Genomic DNA, 13,763 nt, shown 5'->3' with positions numbered 1-13,763 from the left:
GGCAGAGAGACTACCGGGATCCCAACGGCCCCGAACCATCCCTCCTTGATCTAGCCGACTTCCTGGCGAGAGAAGTCAGCAGCTTACGACTGGATACGTTCTGGCGGAGCACGCCAAGCTCCAGAGAGGGACCCAGGAGAATAAACGATGGAAGAAGATCGGTGACTGTTATGCACCAAGCCGAATCAGTACCGCAGCACCAGAACCACAACACCCCCTCGACGAAAGAGGACCAGTGGAAGATTGAGTGCCAGTACTGTGAGGGAGAACATCGGCTCTATCAGTGCGAAGATTTCAAGAAGCTGACCACGGATGATGTGAGCCAGTGGGTCAAGGACCACCGCCGCTGCTTCCGCTGCGCGCGCAGCCACCTAGCAGCTGAGTGCCGCCTGAAGAAAAGGTGCAGCAGGTGCGGTGGCACCCACCTGGAGGTCCTGCATGACATCAACAGGCATCACCCAGGACAACAGAGTGGGCCCGTCGCGGTGATGTACCATGCCGAGGCGGTGGCACCAGAACCAAAGTTCCACCAGACCGCTCCCTGGTGTCCCGACTGCTACGGCAGACACTGGGAGTCACGGTGCGACTCGCACCATATAGAGTCTACGTCACCACCCGAGACAGGAGTGCTCCACATAGACCCCCAGCATAGCGGGACCCCCCGTGTGCTCCTCAAAGTGGTCAGGGTGCTCCTGAGCCACGAGGACAAAGTCATGGACACTTACGCCGTCCTTGATGACGGGTCAGAGAAGACCCTTCTGCTCGCATCCGCTGCGGCCCAGCTGGGACTGCGGGGGAGCGAGAACCAAATGACGATTCGGACAATAAGAAGAGATTTAAAGACGATAAAGGGCGAGAATGTCTCCTTCACTATCGCAGCAAGCGGGCAGCCAGAGCGACGGTATAGGATTACAAATGCTTTCACCAGCCAAGAAATAGGACTATCACAGTACACCTACCCCATCCCACAGCTGATGGATAAATATGTGCACCTGAGTCAACTACCTATCCCGCTCATAGACGGCGCCACCCCGACCCTGCTGATAGGCTCCGACCATGCAGACCTCATCGTCCCGATAGACCGGGTCCATACCGGAACCCGAGGCTGTCCTGCAGCAGTCGAGACCCGCCTAGGGTGGACACTACAAGGCCCCCTCGCTAAATCTCTCAACCGAACAGCAGCCACTAGCTGCCTCCACTCCAGAGCGACAGAAGAAGACACCGGCCTCTCCCCCGTACAGCAGAGGCTATTGACATTAAGCGAGAGGCCCGTGAGAGAACCGTGGGTACCAGAGGGAGTTCGGAACTCCACCCCCCTCAGCTGCGCTTCAGACGTAGCTGACCTCGAACCCAGCACCCCAAGCGACTCCTTGACGGGGCGGCCGGGACCGGCCCCTCCTCACACAGGGTACAGAGCGAACAAGAGAAACAGACGGAGGAGGAGAAAGCACAGCCAAGCACAGATCAAAGCAGTCTCAGGCCCGCTTCCTCCTAAGCCCCCCTTCATCCCGTCCAGTCGTCATGACCATAGACCAGTCACCACCCCGAGCTGCGTGGCCGGCCGGCCGCGTAAGCAAAGTGACCACTGGTGCCGACGGAAAGGTCAGAGTGGCAGAAGTGCTCGGCCAAGGGCGGATCTACAACCGACCCATGGCGAGGCTGATAGAGTCGCCAAGGCTCCCCGACTCGCCTAATGACGACCATGACCCCTGACTTTGTGAACTGCCCGACCCCTCACAGACATTGAGTAGTGGACAGTGCGGTTAATCTGTCCCTGCTTAGCTAATTAGGTGGGACTAATTAGGGGGCGGCTGTTACAAAGGGTCAGATTAAACCGAATATATATATTTATTGCCTGAGATCCCATGTATAATATTTGTATATCGTTTGATATCCCTTGTATATTCTTTGTACATATATACGGAATATCCCTTTAACCTAGTAGTTACACAGCCCATAATATTTTGTTCTCCTATTGGAAGCGATCCCCTGGCGCCAGTGCCTTACCCCCTAGAGCTGGCTTCAAAGGTACCGACGAGATATGTCTGTACATGCCCAGCTTCTGCCCATGAATACGGCTACTGAAATACGAATGGTACTATTTGTTCACAGCGCATATATATATGGCGCAAGTAAAGTAGAACTCTCTCTTAGTCTCTTAGTCCTTTGTCCCGTTCAGTCTCGTTCAGTTCCAGTTATCCAAGCAACGTCTCACCCACTACGCAACGTGGGCAGAGCAGGGCTCGCATTGCCCCAAGATAGAGTCTCGTGTTATCCTAATACATTTGTTCAATGTATCGTTCGCTATTTATTAGTAAACCTTCATTACGAGTCAAAGACCACGTGAAGTGGGTAATTGTGCGTCTACATAGAGCACTTATAGCCGCGTGCAGATAGGATAGAGTAACGTCAAGTTCAACTGTGAACCACGGACCAACCGGAGGATTTACACCGGACCAGCAGCACCACGGAGGATTTACACCCCGCCAGCAGTGCCACTTTCCGGCAAGGATTATTATTCTTCATTCTTCACCAAGCTGCTGGAAGCAGAGAACCGTCTACACCCACTGCTGTGGGATCTACGTGCCCGTGAGACATCACTCAAGCCCGTCTCTGTCGTACCAGAGACTCCACGGCTTTCACCTGCAAGGCGCGCACCCTGGGACCAGGCTGCCTATCCCCGCTGACCACACAGGGGTGATATCGCCTCCGTGAACCATTGACTTGCATAGAGCTTTGCCCCCCCCTGCTGGCTTACAACCGGTAGTACACCCTTCCCAGAATATCCCTAGATCTAATTACCTAAACATTCATTATTGATTTGCCTACACATTCTTTGCCTTATAAACGCAATCTAAGTAATGTAACAATATTCTTGATGTAATAAATATTCTAAATGAGTATTTGAGTGGAAACCTGTTATTGTGGAAGTGTTGTCATCTAATATACCTTTGTACGGTATTGGCCAGTAATGTACAGTACGGTAGTGATTTAATGATATCAATACTTGATTAATACAGTCAGGGAATTGTACCCCTCAGTTACACAGTCCTTACCACACCTCTTTTCAGAAGTAGTTTCTTTAGTTGTGTCTTGGACATCGCTGCTGTAGGCATTTCTGTACATTCCCTTGATCCTTCTTTGTCTTCAAAGCACTTCTTTTCTTTGTTCCTCCCTGGTTTCGGCACCAGCTTTTGTTACAAAGAATGAAATCAGGAATGTCCAATCGTTGCTTTTCTTTTGAATCAAATCTTAAGGTCCTTTATTTTCTATTAGTTACAAATTCTAATTCAGTTCAGTTCTTTTTCTTTCAGTTCAGTTCAGTTCAATTCAAAGTCTCTTTGCATTCTTTCAGTTCAGTTCAGTTCAGTTCAAAGTCCTATTACATTTCATTTCCATTTCATTTCATGCTGTGTGCTCGAAGAGCACGCCACCTATATTACACAGCTGGTTCTAATAGCAATCAAAAACAATTCAGCTCAGCTGCAGTGTTTTGGAACACGTTGGCAGGAGCTGTCCACTCTTGCGTGGTGCTGAAAGACAAACTGCATTAGTTTTGTTGGCGAACAAGCATTGCACTTTCATTGTCAATAAAGAAAAATAAAACAAATAAGACAAAACGTTATCACCAATTAACTATGTGTGTGTATTATATTTTACTTTATGAGTCTGAAAGAAAATGTATATTATTTATAATAATAGTTGCAACATGGTCCTTGATCACGCCAAGCTGGAGGACTATCTTGATCAGATTAACCTACCACAAGTCTCAGAGGAGGACGCAAAGCGGTTAGCTGAACCTATCACACTGGAGGAACTCAGGGAAGCAATTGCGGACATGCAGCGGGGTAAGGCTCCAGGCTGGGACGGCATCCCACCGGAGCTCTACACTGCGTTTTGGGATATACTTGGTCCCTTATTACTCTCAATGATTTTACACTCAGTCGAGGAGGGCAATTTTTCCAGGGATGTCAATATGGCACTTATATCTGTTCTACTCAAGAAAGATAAGGACCCCACTGAATGTGGCAGCTACAGACCCTTAAGTCTCCTCGGAGCCGATCTCAAGCTATACGCTAAGGTGCTAGCCATCCGTCTTCAGAAGCATATGACATTTCTGGTTAACCCCGATCAGACCGGCTTTATATCAGACGTTTACTGCACGTGATTGATGCCAGTAAGGATGTCGCCACCCCTACGGCTGTCATGTACTTAGACGCGATGAAGGCCTTTGACAGATTGGAGTGGTCATATCTATGGGCAGTACTTAGAAGGATGGGATTCGGTGAGGGTTTCATTCACATGATCAAAGTCCTCTACACAGGTCCCTCTGCCATGATTTTGACAGGGAAGCTCTGCTCACCACTCTTCGCGGTCTCGCGCTCTTCTAGACAGGGGTGTCCTCTTAGCCCAGGACTCTTTGCTTTATCGCTCGAACCTTTAGCTCACTACATAAGACAATCCCGGGTTATATCCCCTGTGTCGATTAAGGGCACACATCACCATATCAGCTTATACGCGGATGATGTACTCCTATTTATGCAGAATCCAGCCGCCTCTCTGCCCTACCTCCTCCAAGTAATAGATGACTTCGGCAGCCTATCTGTATTTAAGATCAAGTGGCCAAAATCAGTGGCCAAATTCTTCCACTCAACGAGGCTGTGAAGGCAACCCTCCTTCCAGCAAATATTCTCATGGTAGAGCACTTTAAATGCCTGGGGATTGAAATATTCCCAACTGTCAACCAGACAGTAAAGTATAACTACTCCAGCTTGGGTGACAGGATTACGAAGGACTTTGACAGGTGGTCCAAATTAAAGAACTCATTACAGGCCTGTGCCTCGATAATTAAGATGAATGTCTTACCTAGAATTAATTTGATCAGCTCCATGCTCCCGTTGTCCCCTCCTGTTGGTTACTGGCAAAAACTGCATTCTGCTGCATATAAATTCGTCTGGAATAACAAACGCCCACGCTTAAAGAGATCCACTGCACAGAGGAGTAAGCTCGACGGGGGTTTAGCATTTCCAGACTTTAAGTATTATTTCCAAGCTTACTCACTAAGACCTCTTATCACTTGGTTTGACGCTCAAGCGGCTGTTTCCTGGCGCCCATTAGAGGAGGAGATGGTGTCCCCACACAGACTTCAAGATATCGTGTATACCAGGGGCGTTTTTAGGGTTAGAAAACATTGGGGGCTTCAGCCCAGGGGGGTGGAGGGGGGGGGGGTCAACCCCCCCCCCCTTTTTATTTTTTTTTGTAAGCACAGAAATACGCAATTTTAGATTAATTAGAGATGAATACTGAATAACTAGAATCATTAGAGGTTCTCAAAGTGAGGTCCAGGTCCATGAGAGGGATATGGGCAGTCCCTAGAAAATTCAAAGTTAACAGGACCAAATCATCAGTTTCTTATTTATTTATTTATTTAGCCAGATAAAACATTGATCTGGTCCAAGAAGCCCCAACAGGAGTACAAATATACATATATACACATATATATACATATAATATATATACATATACTGTACATACATACACATATACACCAATAACAAAATAAAAACACAGTTAATTGTAGATACACAATCAGGTTTAAGCACTATAAAAATGCAGCAGGTGAGTTCACCTGTCTTCAACCAAAATGGAAGGAGAGTGAAGTACTGTACACAGAGAACATGAAAATATACAATACATTCACCAAACACTACACAAGACAACCAATGATGCAGACTGATGAAAATATACATTTTCTCCCATTTTCCCAAATCAGTCAACATGGAGAATCACAACAAAAATTTATCTTGCCAGGTCCAGCTAGGCAAAGAGATAATGTCTAGTATTTTCTGTTTCTGTTTTTTTTTTCAAAAAAAAATTGTGTTACTGTAATTTTAACCTGTACTGGATACAGTATTTTAGGTTTGTCTGATATTTGCTGAGCTTACAGTGTTATGCACATAGTAGCATGAAAACTGGGACATGTATTGTTGTGATTCTCCATGTTGAAATGTTGACTGATTTGGTTATATGGAGAGAAAATGTTATTTTTTTCATCAGTCTGCATCATTGATTTGGGTATATGTAGATAAATAAATTATATTTTCATCAGTCTACAGCATTGGTCTTGTGTAGTGTTTGGTGAATTTATTGTATATTTGCACATTATCTGCGTACTTCACTTACAGTACTCTAATCACTGAGAAGTAGAATTGCTAAATGTGTTTTAGGTTAAGCACAGCAGTGTGTGTAACTGGTTCAAACAGAATTAAGTCATTATGTAACGTGTGTTTCATATGGTAACAAAATTAGTGTATGGTTTTGACAAGTGTTTAATTTAGCAAAGGATCTGAGGTGTTCTGATAATTGTGTGTGTGGTTGTGCTAATTGTGTGTTTTGAAACACCGGGCCCCGTTTTCAAAATCATGCTTAGGCAATCGAAAAAAAAACTATTGTGTGTTTCATTATATACATATGTTTCAGTCTTCTCATTAAAAAAAGATTCGATTTTTGGGTCTTTTCCTGCCTTTGGTCCGCTTTGCATTCACATCACAAATGAACCGCAGCAGGGTTCACTTGCAAGAGTGAATGAGCTTTCACACCACCCCAAACCAACCGGACTATCCGAGGTTCGATTAAAGCTTATTATAGGACACTGGACATGGGTATGGATGGCTCCAGGTGCTGCTGCGTTAAAGTGCACATCTTCAATATCTGTACTATTTAAAAGCACAGTGCAGGACACACTCAAAGGTTATCGCACATCAGAGATGGCAGTGGACATGTATGACAGGACAAAGGCCATATGTAATGGCCTTTGGATTGAGGAACATACTACCAGCCAAAGGAGGAAGCAGAAAAGGATGGAGGAGTATGTAGTTGAGTCATCTTGTGGCACAAGCTCAGACCTCAGCTCAGGAGATCAGCTGAGACAGAGACTGTTCTATCCAGTCGAGACAGAATGCTGCAAGAGCTTGAGAGCAGGTTCTCATGAGTTGGATAACAATTTATGAGAGGCATACAGGCATGTTATCCAGCCTCAGACCAGTTTCTCTCAGTGGAATTGCTGCAACCCCTCGCCACACATTACAATATCCAACTATTGCCAGAGGAGATCACAGTTGCAAAGTGTTTCCTGGTCAGGACAGGCAGAGATGCAGTCCCTACTATCCAAAGTGTCTTTTCCCTCCTGGATGATAATAATAATAATAATGCATTTGATTTATAAGGCGCCTTTCAGGACACTAAAAAAAAAGTCCACAAATCGGTGAATGGAAGAATTATAGGATCAAATGAAAACTACTTACTAAAATTTTTTAAAAGTACTAAAAACCAAAAAAAAATACCAAACACTAACAAACATTCAGCACAGACAATGGGGATGCTGACAAAAAAAAAAAAAAAAAAGTAAAAAAAAAAAAAAAAAAAAAAAAAAAATGTAAACAATTTTTTTTTTTTTTAGATCCAGGGCTAGGAGAAAAACATCCGGGGCTAAAGCCCCGGAAGCCCAGGGCTAACGACGCCACTGGTGTATACCAACATCTCAATTAAACAATGCAAATTACGATTTGGACCTTTGATCACACATGTGATCCAGATTTGGCGTGACACCCAGAAAGCATGCACTAACCGTCATAAGTGGCACACGTACTCCCCGCTATTCAATAACAATTTGCTCCTCATTGGACAACGACCCATTAGATTCCCCAGATGGGAGGGGAAAGGTATCCATTTATTGAGGGATATGTTCAATGACTCCGGTATCCGGTCCTTTCAGGACCTATCCAACTAATTTGATCTCCCAGGTAACACCTTTTTCTTTTATTTACAAATGAGAGCAGCACTAAAGGCTCACGGAGTTCCATGGGACGCTCCACTAGAACGTCATCGGTTTCACAAATTCTTCTATGACAGAGAGACATCGAGAGGCTTCGTCTCTGACTTTTATCGGCACCTACTTAATTCCTCATACAAAAACCTACCTTTAGATACGATTTGGAGAAAGGATATCCCTGAGTTGGATATAGACTTTGACTGGGATGCGGTATGGGAGAATATTAGGCTATCATCACGCAACCCAGATCACCAACAGATTCATCTAAATTTTGTTCATAGGACTTATTTGACCCCCAGGCGATTGAAATTGATGGGTCTCAGGCCTGACTCTCGATGTACCTTGTGTCCAGCCGGTGCCATTGGAACATACATGCATATGTATTGGGAATGCCTCTACTTCCTCAGGCGCCTAAGGAAGTTCCAAGTCAGCCAGAAGATCCTTAAGAACTTCTACTCATGTACAATAGAGAGCATCTTGACCGGCAACATCACCTCCTGGTTTGGGAATAGCACTGCAAAAGACCAAAGCAGACTACAAAGAGTGACACGTTCAGCCGAACGCACAATTGGAGGGGGGCTCCCCACCCTCCAGAACATTTACTACAAGCGTTGCAAGGGGAAGGCTAAGAGAATTATTAAGGACTCGAGCCACCCGAACAACTGCCTCTTTGAACTGCTGCCGTCAGGCAAGCGATACAGGAGTCTCAAGGCGAGCACAGAAAGACTCAGAAGTAGCTTCTATCCCCAGGCCATCAGGCTGCTAAACGAACAATGAATGAACACTACACAACAACAACCACCAAACACACATAGCACACACATCCACACGCACACACTCACTTTAAACAAACACACTGTAGCACCCACTACACACACTTTATAGCACACACCCACTTTAAACAAACACACTGTAGCACCCACTCCCCACACTTTATATTTATGGATGAAGGATTGCACTACAACTCGTACACCTTACTGTAAATTGTACCTAAAATTGTACCTCATCCCATTTCTGCTTTGCACTAGATAGTACTGTACATTAGTACACTGCATAGTATTGTGTATTGTATATTATATGGTAACTCAGAACATTGTACATATGTCTATACCGAACAACTGTGACCTCATTTTCTTCTTCTAAATTCATGCTATATTATGTTATTATGTTATTTGATACTATCTTGTCTAGCACAGTCTCTGGAGCGTAACAGTAAGAAGCATTTTGTATGAAAGTATTCTGTACTTCTGTATGACAACTATTAAAGAACTTGAACTTGAACTTGAACTGTTGAGAGCTTTTGGGAAAATGTCACCACTCATCTGTCAGAGATTTTCTCTCTAACTATACCGGCCTTGCCTTCAGTTTTATTGTTGAATGATGTTTCTCAACTGCCGACCTCTGCACAAGTGAAGAGACTCATTTTGGCTGGTCTGACGGCTGCTAAAAAGCTGATTGCCTCATGCTGGATACAACCAGATAAATTATGTCCGAAGGTATGGATTCTCACCTATCTTGATGTTATTTATTTGGAGATTTCCACTGCATGTATCATAGGTGTTAATGAGGCCAATATCGCGGTATGGTGGGCAGTGGTGGAAAATCTAAAAGAACGCATATGATTCATGAAGATGAGCACACTAAGGTGTTATATTGATGTCTTACGTTGGGGTCCCGGGGCGAGAGGGGGGGGGGGGGGTGGGGGGGAGAACGAGCGAATATTCATGTGTGTTGATGGTTATGGTGTTTTTTTGTATTTTTGTTTTATTTATTATTGTTCATTCAATGTTAATTCTATGTATATTTTCTGATCCTCTTCTGACCTGGGGCTGGTGATCGTGCGCTCTGGCTGGGGGTGGCCGCGGTTCGGGGTCTCTGCGGGTTGGGGCGCTAAAGAGGCATGGTGCTCTGGCTTGCGGGGGGGGCCGGGCTGGGGGTCCTCCAGGATGGGGCCTGCGGTTGCCGGGCCTGGGGGTGGAGGGGATTCGGTAAGCAATTTTATAGTATATATTTAATTTAATTTAATTTTATTATACTTTTATTTGGTGACAACCTTATTGTCTTATCAGTGTTATGTTAGTTTATGTTATTGGATGTCTTTTATGTATTATTGTTATTATTGTGTTGTGAGTTGTGTTGTTTCATGTCTGAAAATTGAAAATAAAAAAATGTGGTCACAAAAAAAAAGAAGCTAAACCGTCGGATGACTGAGCAATAGAAGATCCTCTTTCGTAGAGAGCATTGAAGAGGCTCAGCGGGGAACCCTCCAGCAGATTCACCAGGTAAGCTATTCTCACTGTGTCATTAGAAAAACTATTTGGTTGAGCATTAAATGTTAATAGGCAGTGGGCACTATGTCAGAATATTTAGCCGGGGCTGGAATGTGCGACTCGGCCTGGGAGGATGAGGGTACTGGCTGGACAGCGGGAATAATAGTAGCGGGTCCGAGAGGGGTAGGCGTTGTAACGAGGCGCTTGGGTGGGATGGTGATCATTACAAACTCTGTGAATTGATCACGCAACTGGAGCACAGTATCTACTAGTTCCTTCTGTTGGGCAATCATACTCTTGAAACTCATTCAGGGGTACTACGACTATGCTTGCACCTCATGGTACCAAAGCACCTCAAAGGCGCTAAAAACAAAATTACAAACATCTCAAAACAAACTGGTCAGACTACTGCTTGACCTTACTCCTAGAACCCACCTCACCCCATCCCACTTTGACAACCTAGGATGGCTTAGAGTAGACGACAGAGTACAGCAACTTGCAATGGGCCTGGTCTACAAGATACACTACACGACCAAGGTACCCATGTACATGTCAAAATACTTCCCAAAGGTCAGTGAATACCACAATCACAACACCAGAGGGAGCTCCACAAATCATGTTAAACCCAGATTCGGCTCAAATAAGGGACTAAACACGTTTTGCAATTATGCCACATCAATGTGGAACGCCCTACCCAAAGCTGTAAAGGAATGTGGATCACTACCCACTTTCAAAACCTCTCTCAAGGGACACCTACGGGAGACTGCAATTCAACACTGGCCCCTGTAAATATCCTAACCCAACCCCCTCCAATGTACAGTCACCTAGTATGGTTTTGTCAATAGTCCAATGTACAATTATGTTTGTTTGTACAGTGTCTCCTCCCCCCCCCCCCCCCCTCAATGTACAGTTTTACTTGTTTATACAGTGTGCCCCCCCCCCCCCAACCACCTCCAATGTAAATGACCCAGTATGGTTGTCAATATCCCAATGTACCCAACCCCCCCCACCCAACCTCCTCCAATGTACAGTTTCTACGTCAAATGTATATACTCCCTTTTCTTGACTCCTTCTGTATCACAAACAGTACTGTATTTGCAAATCTGGTATGTCATAAATGTATAGATGTAGCAGTACTGACTATCTGTATGTCATGTATGTCATATATGTCCTGATGAATTGAAAATGGGGGACCCTGATGTAAACAAGACGAAAGTCTTTCTCTGGTCTGCATCCCCTTAACAATTGTGTGTATTGAGCTGTACTGTATTGTACCCATTCTGCAATCTGTTAATAAAGTTTTCAATCAATCAATCAATCAATCAAACCCTCGTGCAGCTGACCTAGAGATTGGTTGTGCTGAACCAGTAGGCTGCCTTGGCTCTGTATAGCCTGCCTCATCTCAAAATCCGCTGTGTTTGTGTCCATGGCAAGATCGTACTGTCACGGTTTGACGTATTGAACCCAATGTGCAGATAATGAGACTCGGCAGACAGATCTTGTTAAAACCCAGTTTGGATATATTTAATAATAATGGAATGGTCAGTCCAGGGGCGTGCACAGGACAGGAGAGTCAGACAGGCGATACACGGGTACGGAATAGTCAGCCAGGCAGAGGTCAAAGCGGGTACAGGTTAGTCAGCCAGGCAGGGATCAAAACAGGTGCAGGTCCTCATACATTCGCAGAAAAGGCAAGGAGAGTTGTCAGGCAGGCAGGGGTCAGAGCACGTCTTGTCGCGAGCCAAAGAACAGGGTAGGACTGCGGGGAAGGATGAGAACAAGGGTTAGACACGGTCGGAGAACAATGGACTAGAGAACAATACGAGAGAGCAGAATAACACGACTAACTAGGGAGCCTCATGACATCTGGGGCGGGGTTATATCACTGATGTAATTGGCCCACAGACGTCAATCAGCTGCTCCACTGTTCACCAAGGCGTTAAAAGTCCCGGACTTAAAAAAAACAAAACATTCTTTGACCCACTAGTAGTCTTTTATTTTTTATTTTGGTTTTAAAAGAGGGCAACAACTTGACATTGTTTTGTCGTAGAATGACAGGTAGGCGAGCAGCAGGTCGTTCAGCGAGACGCGCTCACCAGGCAAAGACACTGGTGCAACAGGCGCAGAGCTCAGTGTGGCTAGCTTGTCGGCTATCAGAGAGATGATGGCAGAACAGTTCGACAAACACCTAGAGAAGTATAAAAAAGTAGTAATGACTGAGATAGAGGCGGCGGTTGGACCAGTGAGAGAGAGGATGGAGAAAATACACGCAGAAACAACCAGCAACTCTAGAGAGATTGTTCAGCTGGCGGAGTGGGCGGTTGCAATACATGGAGGGGAAAATGGCCGACAAACAAGCCGAATTGAGCAGAATCCAAACTAGGCTCAATGAGATTCAGTCGCGAGAGAGACGTTTTAATATAAGAATTGTTGGTGTGCCAGAGGGCAGTGAAAGAGGCCGTCCTTCCGACTTTATCCCTGGTCTTTTACAGAAGATTTTGGGAAACAATTTGCTTGTTGAGCCACCGGAATGTGATATGGCACACAGGATCGGCACCATAAACTCCCAGAGGCCGAGAGCCATCATCGCCAGGATCAACAAACTACAAGTTAAAGAAATTATTATTCGTGAGGCCAGATCCCGGAGGGGAGAACTACTCTATGGAAGCAACAGAATAGCCATATATGAGGATTACACCCCAGAAATAATGGCCCAGAGAGGTCAATACAAAGAAGCCATGTCAAAGCTCTGGAGCTTGGGATGTAGTCCAATACTTATTTTCCCGGCTAGACTATCCGTCAAGATGAAGGACGAGGAAAGGAGAAAAATATGGCCACTAGCCAAGGTGGTGGACTACTTGAAGGAGAGGCATAGCGGACCGGAGGCGGGCGAAGGTAACGGCTAACAACACGGGCACTGGGCCTAGCTACACAGAACTTAGCTAAGCTGGCTAACAAAACTTGGAACAAACCTTGGAGGCTTCGTGGTACCGGCTTGAGCTAAGTGATAAACCATGATATTGGCAATTGTGTGACATTGTGTGGACCAGCACGTTGCGACCAATATCTGTTTGGATATCTGTTTAATATGTAGCTAGCGGCCGGCGCCCCTGGTGCAATGGACACTAACTTTGTTAGCTAGGCTCCAGCTCATGGCATTAAGCTAACCTCGTGGTCATGAGAATGTGGACGCCGACTGGTGGCTAGCGGACTATTTAGCCATGCAACAATCAAGTTAACCTTACATTTAATTTAAGCTAACGGTAGCCTACATACTCTTGGACTGACAAGCTGCACGGCAGCGGGTTCACTTTTGGGCTAGAGGCCGATGGCCTAATACCCTTGATGTAAAGAATCATTAAATTGCCAACTTATCTCACTTTATCTTATTATATTATAATTGTATTACAATGCTGTGTATGGTGCTGTTGTCTAATGGATTGCGCAATGTTTATGCAATATTGGTATGTTGTCATACGACCATGGCTAAATTAAACACATTAATATGGAACATAGGGGGGCTAAACACACCTCATAAACGCACCAGTGTCCTTGGTCTACTGAAAATAAAGAAAATAGACTTAGCTCTTCTTAGCGAGACTCACCTAATGACAGCTGATAGCAAGGCTAGCGGACCGCCAATACCATGTAATTTCCTCATC

The sequence above is a fragment of the Notolepis coatsorum genome, assembly GCF_963971535.1.
Source record: "Notolepis coatsorum genome assembly, chromosome: 2".
NCBI lineage: Eukaryota > Metazoa > Chordata > Actinopteri > Aulopiformes > Paralepididae > Notolepis > Notolepis coatsorum.
Note: the sequence above shows the minus strand (reverse complement) of the source record.